This window comes from Chrysochloris asiatica, unplaced genomic scaffold, assembly GCF_000296735.1.
Source record: "Chrysochloris asiatica unplaced genomic scaffold, ChrAsi1.0 scaffold00032, whole genome shotgun sequence".
NCBI lineage: Eukaryota > Metazoa > Chordata > Mammalia > Afrosoricida > Chrysochloridae > Chrysochloris > Chrysochloris asiatica.
In genome coordinates, this window is record NW_006408550.1 from 18,878,563 (window position 1) to 18,889,095 (window position 10,533).

At 35.7% G+C, this 10,533-nt stretch overlaps 1 protein-coding gene across 1 annotated transcript in view; it reads left to right on the forward strand.

The window, feature by feature from the left end:
- PTPRZ1 (protein tyrosine phosphatase, receptor-type, Z polypeptide 1) overlaps positions 1-10,533 on the forward strand; it is a 270,808-nt gene that overhangs the window by 53,471 nt on the left and 206,804 nt on the right. The gene's annotated exons all lie outside the window — the stretch shown is intronic.

Below are 10,533 nucleotides of genomic sequence, written 5' to 3' on the forward strand. Positions count from 1 at the left end.
TCCTAATGTTTATTGTTGTCATGTGCCACAAGTCATAGCGACCCTGTATAGGGTTTCCAAGGAGTGGCCAGTGTGTTTGAACCATCAATCTTGCAGTTAACAAGTCCAGTGCTTATCCTACAACACCACATCAGGACTCCTAGATGTAGCTTATTAAGTTTATAAAGCATATTGGCAATTAGAAGATATATGAAATCACTAAGAACCCATTGAAAAAATGACAAATGTTATAATAAATTTATTTCTCATGAATAAAGCATTTTTAGAACAATAAAATAAAGTGGAATTTGTGACAAAAATGATTTTCAGTGCAAATCTTGAAAAGAACTAAAGAAAATCTTTCTGTTTGCCCAGATATAACTACATGATGAATCAGTCAGCGTGGTGCCAGTGATTTTATCATCTGATCCACACCTATTTCAGAATAGGTTGCTAACTCATAAAGCTGCCAGAATTTCCTGTTTCATGGATGAATGCTTATGTTTGGCTTTCATTTTACCTAAACATAGAGTATTGTGTCAGAGTACTGCACAAATTAAAATATGGTTATTTGAAAGTCTACCGAGAAATAAAAGACCCATCCAGTGTGACCATGGTAGTCAAGAAGATACTCTGTATTTTCATCACTACCTACTTTGCTACGGCTCTATGTTTCTCACTGTTTGCTAGCCAAAGTGCTCAGACTGCCTGTCATGTGTCAACTTGGCTAAGATTTCCTAAGCTTAAATATATTTTGCTAATGCTGTGTATAGCTACTGCATGTAATCTCTTGTGAATAAGGAGAAGCATTTATTGTAAAATTCAAAATAAGAAATGAAAAATGGCTTGTAATGTTTTGTTGTTTTTCGCTCAGCCTTTAAAACACATTTATATTTCAGCTGGTTTCAAAAGTTCTTAGAAAAATCCCATTAGCTTTTCATTTCATTTTTTTCAAGAAAGTTTGGAAGTCCCCTTGTATTTATCTCTTACCTATTTGTAGAATCAGAGACATTCTCAGAGGCAACTAACCATTATTTTACTAATACCAACTTTTATAATACTATATGGAAAGCATAAGAACGTGTCAAAGCAATCACTCCCAGTAAAATTTGCATTTTTCTCTATATAATACTTATAAAATTATATCATGCCTATTGAAGATTTTATAGCATGTGTATTTCCCCACCATTTTCAATAAATATTTTTGATGACATCTTTTTTAATGTCTTCACATGTTTTCATATTATGAAGGTTAAATAATTTATTTAAAGTTCTCTAGCTTTTTGTACACTAACATGTTGTCTTTTTCAGTTGTTTAATTTACCATTTTGATGGTAAATATCTTGGTACAAGGTAATTTGTTATCATCTCTGATAATATTTTTAAATGTATTTCTTGGAGTCCTGGTGTGGCACTGTGGAATGCTTTAGACTGCTAACTGCAGGGTCAGTGGTTCAAACCCACCAGAGTCACTATGAGACAGGATCAACTCTATGGCACTTAAGTAAAACAATAACAACACAAAAGAAAATGAAGCATTTTTAGGACCTTGATAACTTTTCCTAATTTACTTTCTAAAAAAAATTATTCTAATTCATAATTTCATTTACATGTTAGAAAACATTTCAAGAATCTTTGATCATCATTGCATATTATTAAAACAAAACAAAAAGTTAGATAGGTAAAAATGATGTCACATTACTTTTTTTATTTTTTTTTAAGTTTTTATTGTGAATGGAGTGATGGTTTACATAGGAGAACATCGGCTGTACGCCATCATTTCATTGCAGTGGTTACATTCTCCTCCGTGCATCATCATCAAACCGTGTTTGCTTCCATTCCCTGGTTTTTTGTTTTTGTTTTTGTTTTGTGTGTGTGTGTGTGGTGGGAGGAATGTACACAAAAATGCTCAGGAATATATAATAATTTAAACAACTAAGGACACATTCTGCAAGCCTGTCATCAGCACACAGTCCCTGTCTTTCCCTGAGTCCAGAATCCTCAGCTGGCTCCCTCTCTCCATGTGCTCATCTCTGCCTCAATCTCTGGTGTCTCTGCTTCTTTGAGTAGCAGCATTCGGCTTCACATTGCTTTTTTAGTTTCTATTTCTTTATCATTCAAATCCAATGGTTTTTAAAATTAAATTTGTATATTTAAAACTTGTCAGCTCATATTTTTCCCTTATTGAGAATTTATTATTATATTTTTCCCTTATTTAGAATTTATTATTGTATTTGTTGCACATATTTGGACAATACCAATAGTTGTACAGTTTTAATATGTATTTCATTAAATCTTTTTCTAAATAAGTTTTAATCTTATGGAATCAAAACTATGACTGATTCTTTATGTTAGTTGTTCACATATAGAAAAGTTTTCTCCGTTTTGTAACAAAGTATTCCCTTGTATTTCCCCATATACTTTTTGTGCATACTTTTTTGATATTCTTTAATCCACTTGAGATTTATTTTTATGTGTGTGTGCAGTATAATTGAGCCTTTTTCCAAGTAGCTACTTTTACTAACATCTCAACTTGATTTCAGAGTTTTCTTATCTGATTGTGTTGTTTCTCTTATTGTATTATATGTACATATATGAACAAGCCTTCTAGGTCCAATTATAGTGCTATGTGCTTTGTTTTATTCATCTTCTTGTTAACTTACCACTTAACATCTGCCTGACCAAACCCGCATTATTTCTCTTTTTCTAAACTTTACAACCCGTTATTTCTTTCCATTTACGATATTATATAAACTTCAGGGTGATTCTGCCAATTAAAAACACCACAGTGAAATTTAACCTACTAATTAATCTACAAAGAACTGATCCCTTCCCCAAATTCAGTGTTCTCATTTATATTGCTGGGTCTCTCCATTTAGTCCCATTTTCTTTAGTATTAATAACAGTTCCTGGTTTTCATCTTTTATGCACTTTCTTAGTGTTTTATGTTTGTGCAAATGGAATCCTATTGTACCCTCTAACTGGTTGTTTTATTGTGCCACTTGTCCACAACTTCCTGGGAGATCCTGATTGGAGCAACAGAGCAGGCATTCTTTCTAAGCTTGATTTCAGTGAAAGCAAGTAGACTTATGACATTGTAAAAATTACCCACACACTGGACTTTCACCTGTTTGGTCCAAGGAGCACTCTGGCTTCTCTTCTGAAACAGATCTATTGGTTCTTTGGCAGCCCATGACACTTTCAATATTCTCCTCCAACACCCTAACTCAAAAGCATCAATTCTTCTACGGTATTCCTTATTCACTGTCCAGCTTCCACATGCATATGAGGTTATTGAAAATACCATGGCTTGGGTCAGGTGCACCTTAGTCCTCAAGCTGACATCTTTGCTCTTCAACACTTTAAAAAGGTCTTGTGCAGCAGATTTGCCTAATGCAATACGTTGTCTGATTTCTTGACTGTTGCTTCCTTGAATGTTGATAGTTGATCCAAGAAGAATAAAATCTTTGATAACTTTGACTGATTGGATGAGATCCGTATTTGTGCCCATGCCAAAGAGAGGTGACCCAATGGAATGCGGAAATCATCAGACAATATCTTTGATATCCCATGCGAGTAAAGTTTTACTAAAGGTAATACTGAAACAGCTGCAAGCATTCATTGACAGAGAGCTTCCAGAGATTCAAGCCAGGTTCAGAAGAGGCCATGGAATGAGAGATACCATTGTTGATGTCTGATGGACCTTGGCTGAAAGCAGAGAATACCAGAAAGATGCTTATCTGTGCTTTATTGACTATGCAGAGGCTTTCGATTGTGTGGATCATGACAAGCTATGGACAACATTGTGAAGTATGAGTATTCCAGAACACTTAATTGTACTAATGAGGAATCTGTACCTGGACCAACAGGCAGTTGTTACTTTTAATCCGAACTTTAGGCGGCACCTCATTGTAATGAGCACTGTTGATGTTGAACCTTTTTCCTGACAGTGTTCCAGTTCTGGCCCTTGATTAAACCAGGAAACAGTCAGCATCACTTTTCTAGCTGATGGTTGACTTTTGAACATTTTCTTGGTTGGCAATTGAGGATGTTTCCATTTCATACACTGACATTTACTCTCGGGTTTGTAGCAATGAATCCGTGTCTGTCACCAGTAAAAATTTTTAAAATAAACTTTTACCTTCCTTCGAATATGGGTCCAAATTTTGTTTACAGATGTCTTAATGTTTGTGTTTATGCCCTTCCGTGAGTTATCTATAGTGTCTACAGAGCAATAACACTGAATTACTGTCCGATGACCTCTTCCTTAGTCCCTTGAGACATGTATATTCAGTTGGATGTTTGTCACAACCAAAACAAACATATAGAAGAAATGCCTCCCCTTGTTTTTTGCATTGTCCATTTTGTTCAACCTTTCCGTCTCCAATAATTTCATCATTTGATTTTTTCTTTTTCTTATTTTAGTATAGAGCCTAAAATATCCACTTTTTCATCTCTTTAACTTCATCCTTAAATTTAAGAGGTCACCTGGAGTCCTGTAACTCATACTTTTCAACAATAAGAATTAATGTTTATTTTAATTTAGTGCAGCAAATTGTGATAAAAGTTTTGAGAAACCGAAAAGTACTTTTACTTTTAAGTCATGGCAATGGGACAAAAACCATTAAAATTCTTCTTTCTAACACTAAAGCAGCTAAAATTGGAGAACAAATCCTTTAGGAATAAAATAATTACTCTAAAAAACAGTATGTTCTAAGCGAGCTTGGTGACAGAAGTGATTATAATGATTAAATTATTAATGTATCCTAAACAAGCATATATTATATCCTTATAATTCATTTGAATATGTTTCACAAATGTCTTTATCAATATAATGAGTAAAGGTTACATTTCAAATAACAAAGACACAGACTATTCATTAACACTGTTTGACCATAAACCAATCCACAGAGAAAACCTGAGATGTAGGATAGTTGAGGCTTCATGACCTTTCACTGTATTTGTATGCATATTAATTTTACTTGGAAAATTTGCCCCAATTAGATTTGGATATGTATTACTTGGTGTATAAAACTCAGCTTTTGTATCAAACAGAGTATTTCTGAGAGAACATCTGAAGAAATAAAGAAATTTTGTATCCAGGCGTTTTTTGACCTGCGTTCCTTGGTGGTACTGTGGGTTAGACATTGGACTGCTAACCACAATGTCACAGTTTAGCCCAGCTAGAAAAAGATGAAGCTGTCTGCTCCCATAAAGAATTACAGACTCAGAAACCCTTTATGAGTCAGAATTGACTTGGTAGCTGTAGGGTTTGTTTCTTCAATCAAAAACTGATTATTCATATTTCTGATTTTCTTTGCAGTAAAAGGTGCTTAGGACTGATTTCATAATCAACCTTTTCTGGTTCTTTTTACTTTAGTCTGATGCACATCTGACTGTTAAATTGTTTCGTGGTTAAGACTTTCTCTTACTAGATTGTGTCTAGGTGTTCCAAGCCCATCTCTAGGTTTTCACCAGCCACCTACCTTTCTTCCACTCACACCTTGCTATCCACTTTTAAAAAATACAAAATATCCTCAACACCTTCATTCAATTCAAGGGAGTCCTTCCTTCCTATTTTTAAGTACGCTATGGATATGATGAGAGAATAGGATACAAGTAAAATGTGTGGACCTGGAAGAGAGTGAGCCATCCTCAGGAAATCCACAGTGACCTAATCAGGCTCTGAGTAAGAAGCCCAACTAGCCTCTCAAACCTTGAGTTCAACTATTTGGGGCTCATGCCCTTTCTTCTCCTTGAAACAACTCTGTCTGTCTCCCCAAGTTTCTCCTGGACAGAGTCTTACTCAAGGCCTTCAAAAGGTCGTCTCTAAATATCCCTTTTTCTCAGTCTTTTCAGATTTTCACCATAAATGAATTCCTTTCCTATCAATAATTTCATTAAAAGGTGTGAAATAGTCGAGAAGTATCATCTACTCTTAAATGGTCCCCTTTGAGAAATCAAGACTTCAGGCTTGTATCAATGAATCAATGGTTATCATCTATCTAAAGTTTCCTTTATGGAGAGCTCTCGGTTTTTCCTCCTGGCTGTATTTGGGCCATTATATAACGTGTGTGTGTGTGCATGTGTGTGTGCATCTCTGTGTGTGTTTTGTCAAAGCACTGCTGCTCAGTTGTATAGTAGGATGAAAGTGATAAATTGTTGATCAGCATACAGCAGTGACTCTTTTTAGGGGAAAAAAGCACAATTACAGGAATTTTTATAATTCAAAGTATTTGTTATTTGTAATTATATGGTGATGGTGGTGGTATGTTGTGGGGTTGGTTCTGACTCATAGCAACCCTGTATAAGGTTTCTGAGGCTGTAAATCTTTACAGGAGCAGAAAGCCTCATCTTTCTCCCTCAGAACAACTGGTAGTTTCTTACTACTGACCTTGAAGCTAACAGCCCAACTCGTAACCACTACACTACCAGAGCTCTTTTGTAACTACACACACACACACACACACACACACACACTAGTAGGAAATAAGCCCGTTGATTTTTCTTCACTTTAGAAAACTTGAGCAAATAATGCTATTTAGCATTTACCTTTCTCTTCTATATGGTTTTTGTCAAGTAAAACAAAAATTTAATTTCCATTATTTGAGTGTCAAGAAAAGTGTATTGTTGTTAGGTGTCATCCAGTCAGTTCTGACTCTTAGTGACACCGTGTTCAAAAGAACAAAACACTACCTGTCCTGCACCACCACACAGTTGTTGTTATGTTTGGACCCATTTTTGCTGCCACTGTGCCAATCCATCCCTGTGAGGGTCTTCTTTTTCAATGACCTTCCAATTTATCAAGCATGATTCTCTAGGGTCTGGTCCTTCCTGACAACATATCCAAAGTATGAGAGATGAAGTCTTAACAATCCTCCCTTCTGTACATTCTGGCTGTACTTTTTCCAAGACAGATTTGTTTCTTCTTCTGTCTGCCTATGATGCTTACAACATTCTTAGCCAATACCATGGCTCAAATCTATCAATCCTTCTAAAGTCTTCCTTATTCAAAGTACAACTTTTCACGTGCATGTGGGGTGATTGGAAGTACTAAGGCTCGTGTTGGGCATATGTTAGTCCTCTTTGCTTTTCCACACTTTAAAGAGGTCTTTTGCAGCAGATTTTACTAATGAAATACATTCTTTAAATACAATTCTTGCCTGCTTCTTTTATGAGTGTCGATTGTGGATCTAAGCAAAATGAAGTCTTGGACAATTTCAATCTTTTCTCCCATTTATCATGATGCTATTTATTGATCCAGTTGTGAAGATTTTTCTTTTCTTTGCATTGAGGCACAATCTATACTGAAGGCTTTCATCTTTGATATTCATCAATAAGTATTTCAAGTCCTCTTCACTTCCAGCAAGCAAGGTTGTGTTATCTGCATATCGCAGGTAGTTAATGAGCCTTGCTCCAATCCTGAATTCACATTCTTCTTCATATAATCCTGCTTCTTGGGATTATTTGCTCAGCATAAAGATTGAATAAGTATGGTGAAAGATTAAATAAGTATGGTGAGTATGGTGAAAGAATACAACCCCGACACACAGCTTTCCTGATTTTGAGACATTCAGTATCTCCTTGTTCTGTTCGTATGACTGTATCAGTCCATATACAAATTCCTCATGAGCACATTTAAGTATTCTGTTGTTCTCATCCTTCACAATGTTACACAGAGTTTGTTATGATCGACATGGCCTTTACATAGTCAATATAACAAAAGTAAACATCTTTTTGGTATTCTTTCTTTCAGTCAAGATCCATTTGACATCAGCAATGATAGCCTCAGTTCCGTATCTTCATCTGAAATTGGTTTGAATTTCTGGCAGCTCCCTATCTATGTACTGCAGTAACCGTCTCTGAATTAGCTTCAGCAAAATTTTACTTGCATGTGATATTAATGATATTGATAGATGATTTCCTTGTTCAATTGGGTCATCTTTCTTTGTAATGGGAACAATATCTTTTCCAATTGGTTGGAGAGTAGCTATTTTCAAAGTTTCTTGGCATAAATAAGTGAGTGCCTCCATTGTAGTATCAGTTTGTTGAAACATTTCAATTGGTATTCCATTACTTTCTGGAGACTTGTTTTTTGCCAGTGCCTTCAGTGCAGTTTTGGCTTTTCAATATTACTGGTTCTTGATCATATGCTACCTCTTGAAATGGTTAGCCGTATTTTTTAGTGCACTGATTCCATATTCCTTTCATTTTCTTTTGGTATTTCCTACATCATTCAATATTTTGCCCCTAGAATCCTTCAATATTGCAAATTGAGGTTTGATTTTTTTTTTTTTCTTCAGTTCTTTCATATTGAGAAATGCTCAGTGTGTTATTTCCTTAGGGTTTTTAAACTGTGGATCTTTTCACATTTCATTGTACTACTTTACTTTGTCTTCTCCTTTGAAATGCTCTGTTCAAATCTTTTATTTCATTATTTCTTCTTTTTGCTTTAGCTGCTATACATTCAAAAGTAAGTTTCAGAGTCCCGTGGGACATCTGCTTTGGTCTTTTCTTTCTTTCCTGTCTTATTAATGACCTTTCGCTTTCTTCACGTATGGTATTCTTGATGTCGTCCCACAACTCCTCTGGTCTTCAGTCATTGGTGGCTAATACATCAAATATGTTCTTTTAATTCAAGTGAGATATACTGATGCTGGTGTTTTGATTACTGTGGACTCGTTCTTCAGCTTCAGCCTGAACTTGCATATGAACAATTGATGGTCTGTTACAAGATTGGTCTTTGACCTTGTTTTAGTTCACCATTGTCTCTTCCCACAGATGTAGGTGATTTGATCCCATTATATTCCATCTGGTGAGCATTCATGTGTATTGTCACCATTTATGTTGTTTAAAAAAGATGTTTTCCATGGATAAGTCATTGGTCTTGCAAAATTCTATCATGTGATCCCCTGCATCATTTCTATCACCAAGGCCATGTTTTTCAACTGATCCTCCCTCTTTGTTTCTAGCTTTCACATTCCAGTCACCAGTAATGATCTTGATTACATGTTTGATCAATTTCATACTGAAGAAGTTGGCAGAATTCTTCATTTTCATGATCATTGACTTCAGTGGTTGGTTTGTAAATTTGAATAGAGTGGTATTAGCTGGTCTTCTTATTAGGTGTATGAGTATTATCCTGTTATAGACAACATTGCATTTCAAGCTAGATCTTGAAATGCTCTTTTTGATTCCCCTGCAATTTGCCTTTCACAGCAGGGTAAATCATAATGATTGTCTAGTTCAAAATTTCCAATAGGAGTCCATTTCAGTTCACTATTAATCTTTATGCTTATCATTTCATGTTTGATGACTTCCAATTTTCATGTATTCATACAACATACATTCACCGTTCCAATTATCAATGGATGTTTGCAGCTATTTCTCCTCCTTTTGAGTTGTGGGCCATCAGAAAATGAACACCCTGAAAGATTTGCTCCGTCCACATCATTAAGGTCAGCTCTGCTAAGGGGAGGCAGCTCTTCTCCAGTAGTATTTTGAATCCTTTCCAACCTGAGGAGCTCATCTTTGGCACTATATGAGACAATGCTCTGCTACTTTTCATAAACTTTCAGTGGTTAATCTTTCAGCATTGATCCAGCTCTTCTTCCTAATCTGTCGTAAATATGGAAACTCTGCTGAAACCTGCTCACCATGTGTGACCCTGTTGGTATTTAAAATACCAGCGGCATAGTTTCTAGCATTATAACACACAAGCCACCATAGTACAAGAAGCTGACAGACAAGTGGTACATATGAATATGTAATGTAATATGTCATGATGTATGTGGAGTCCTGGTGTGGTGCTGTGGGTTAATGCACTGGACTGCAAGATTGGTTTGAACCCACGGGTCGGGGGTTCAAGCTCACCACCCTATACAGGGTCGCTATGGGTCTGAACTGACTCAATTGCACTTAACAACAACAACAAATATGTATATATGTAATATAAAGGTAAGTCAAAAAGTATTGCTACAAAATCATAGCAACATTTATTAAAATAATAATGTGAAGCTATTGTTTCTCAACATATACTCAGTCTTTATACATTTCTAGAGGTAGGTTCTGTTCAAATCTTTCTAATTTTCCCTTAAGAATTTTGTACTCCTTGATTTACACCACGTGAAAATGGCAATGTTTACATTGTTGAGGGCCCCTGATCACGTTCCTTTTCAATATTCCCTGAAATTTGGAAACAAAAAGAAAAAAGTAGGATCAGGATCAGAGCTGTAGGGTGGATGGAGTAAGACTTCCCAAGGAATTTGATTAGAACAGCCCTTGTTACCCATGAAGAGTATGCAGGTACATTGGATGGATGGAAAACACAACTTTCTTGCTGCAATCTTCGTGGCTTTTTTCTTACCAGTACAGCTTTTCATTTTATTTAAACTTCTTCCCAATTAGCCCCCATGATCATCCTGTGTCTTTCGAGAAAATCTATGAAGATTTCCCCTTAGATATTCCAAAAACAGTTTCCATAGCCTTTTGATCATCTGTCTGCTGTGAATTGAACTTGCCTCTGTTTTGACTGGACCTTTTTATTTCCATTAA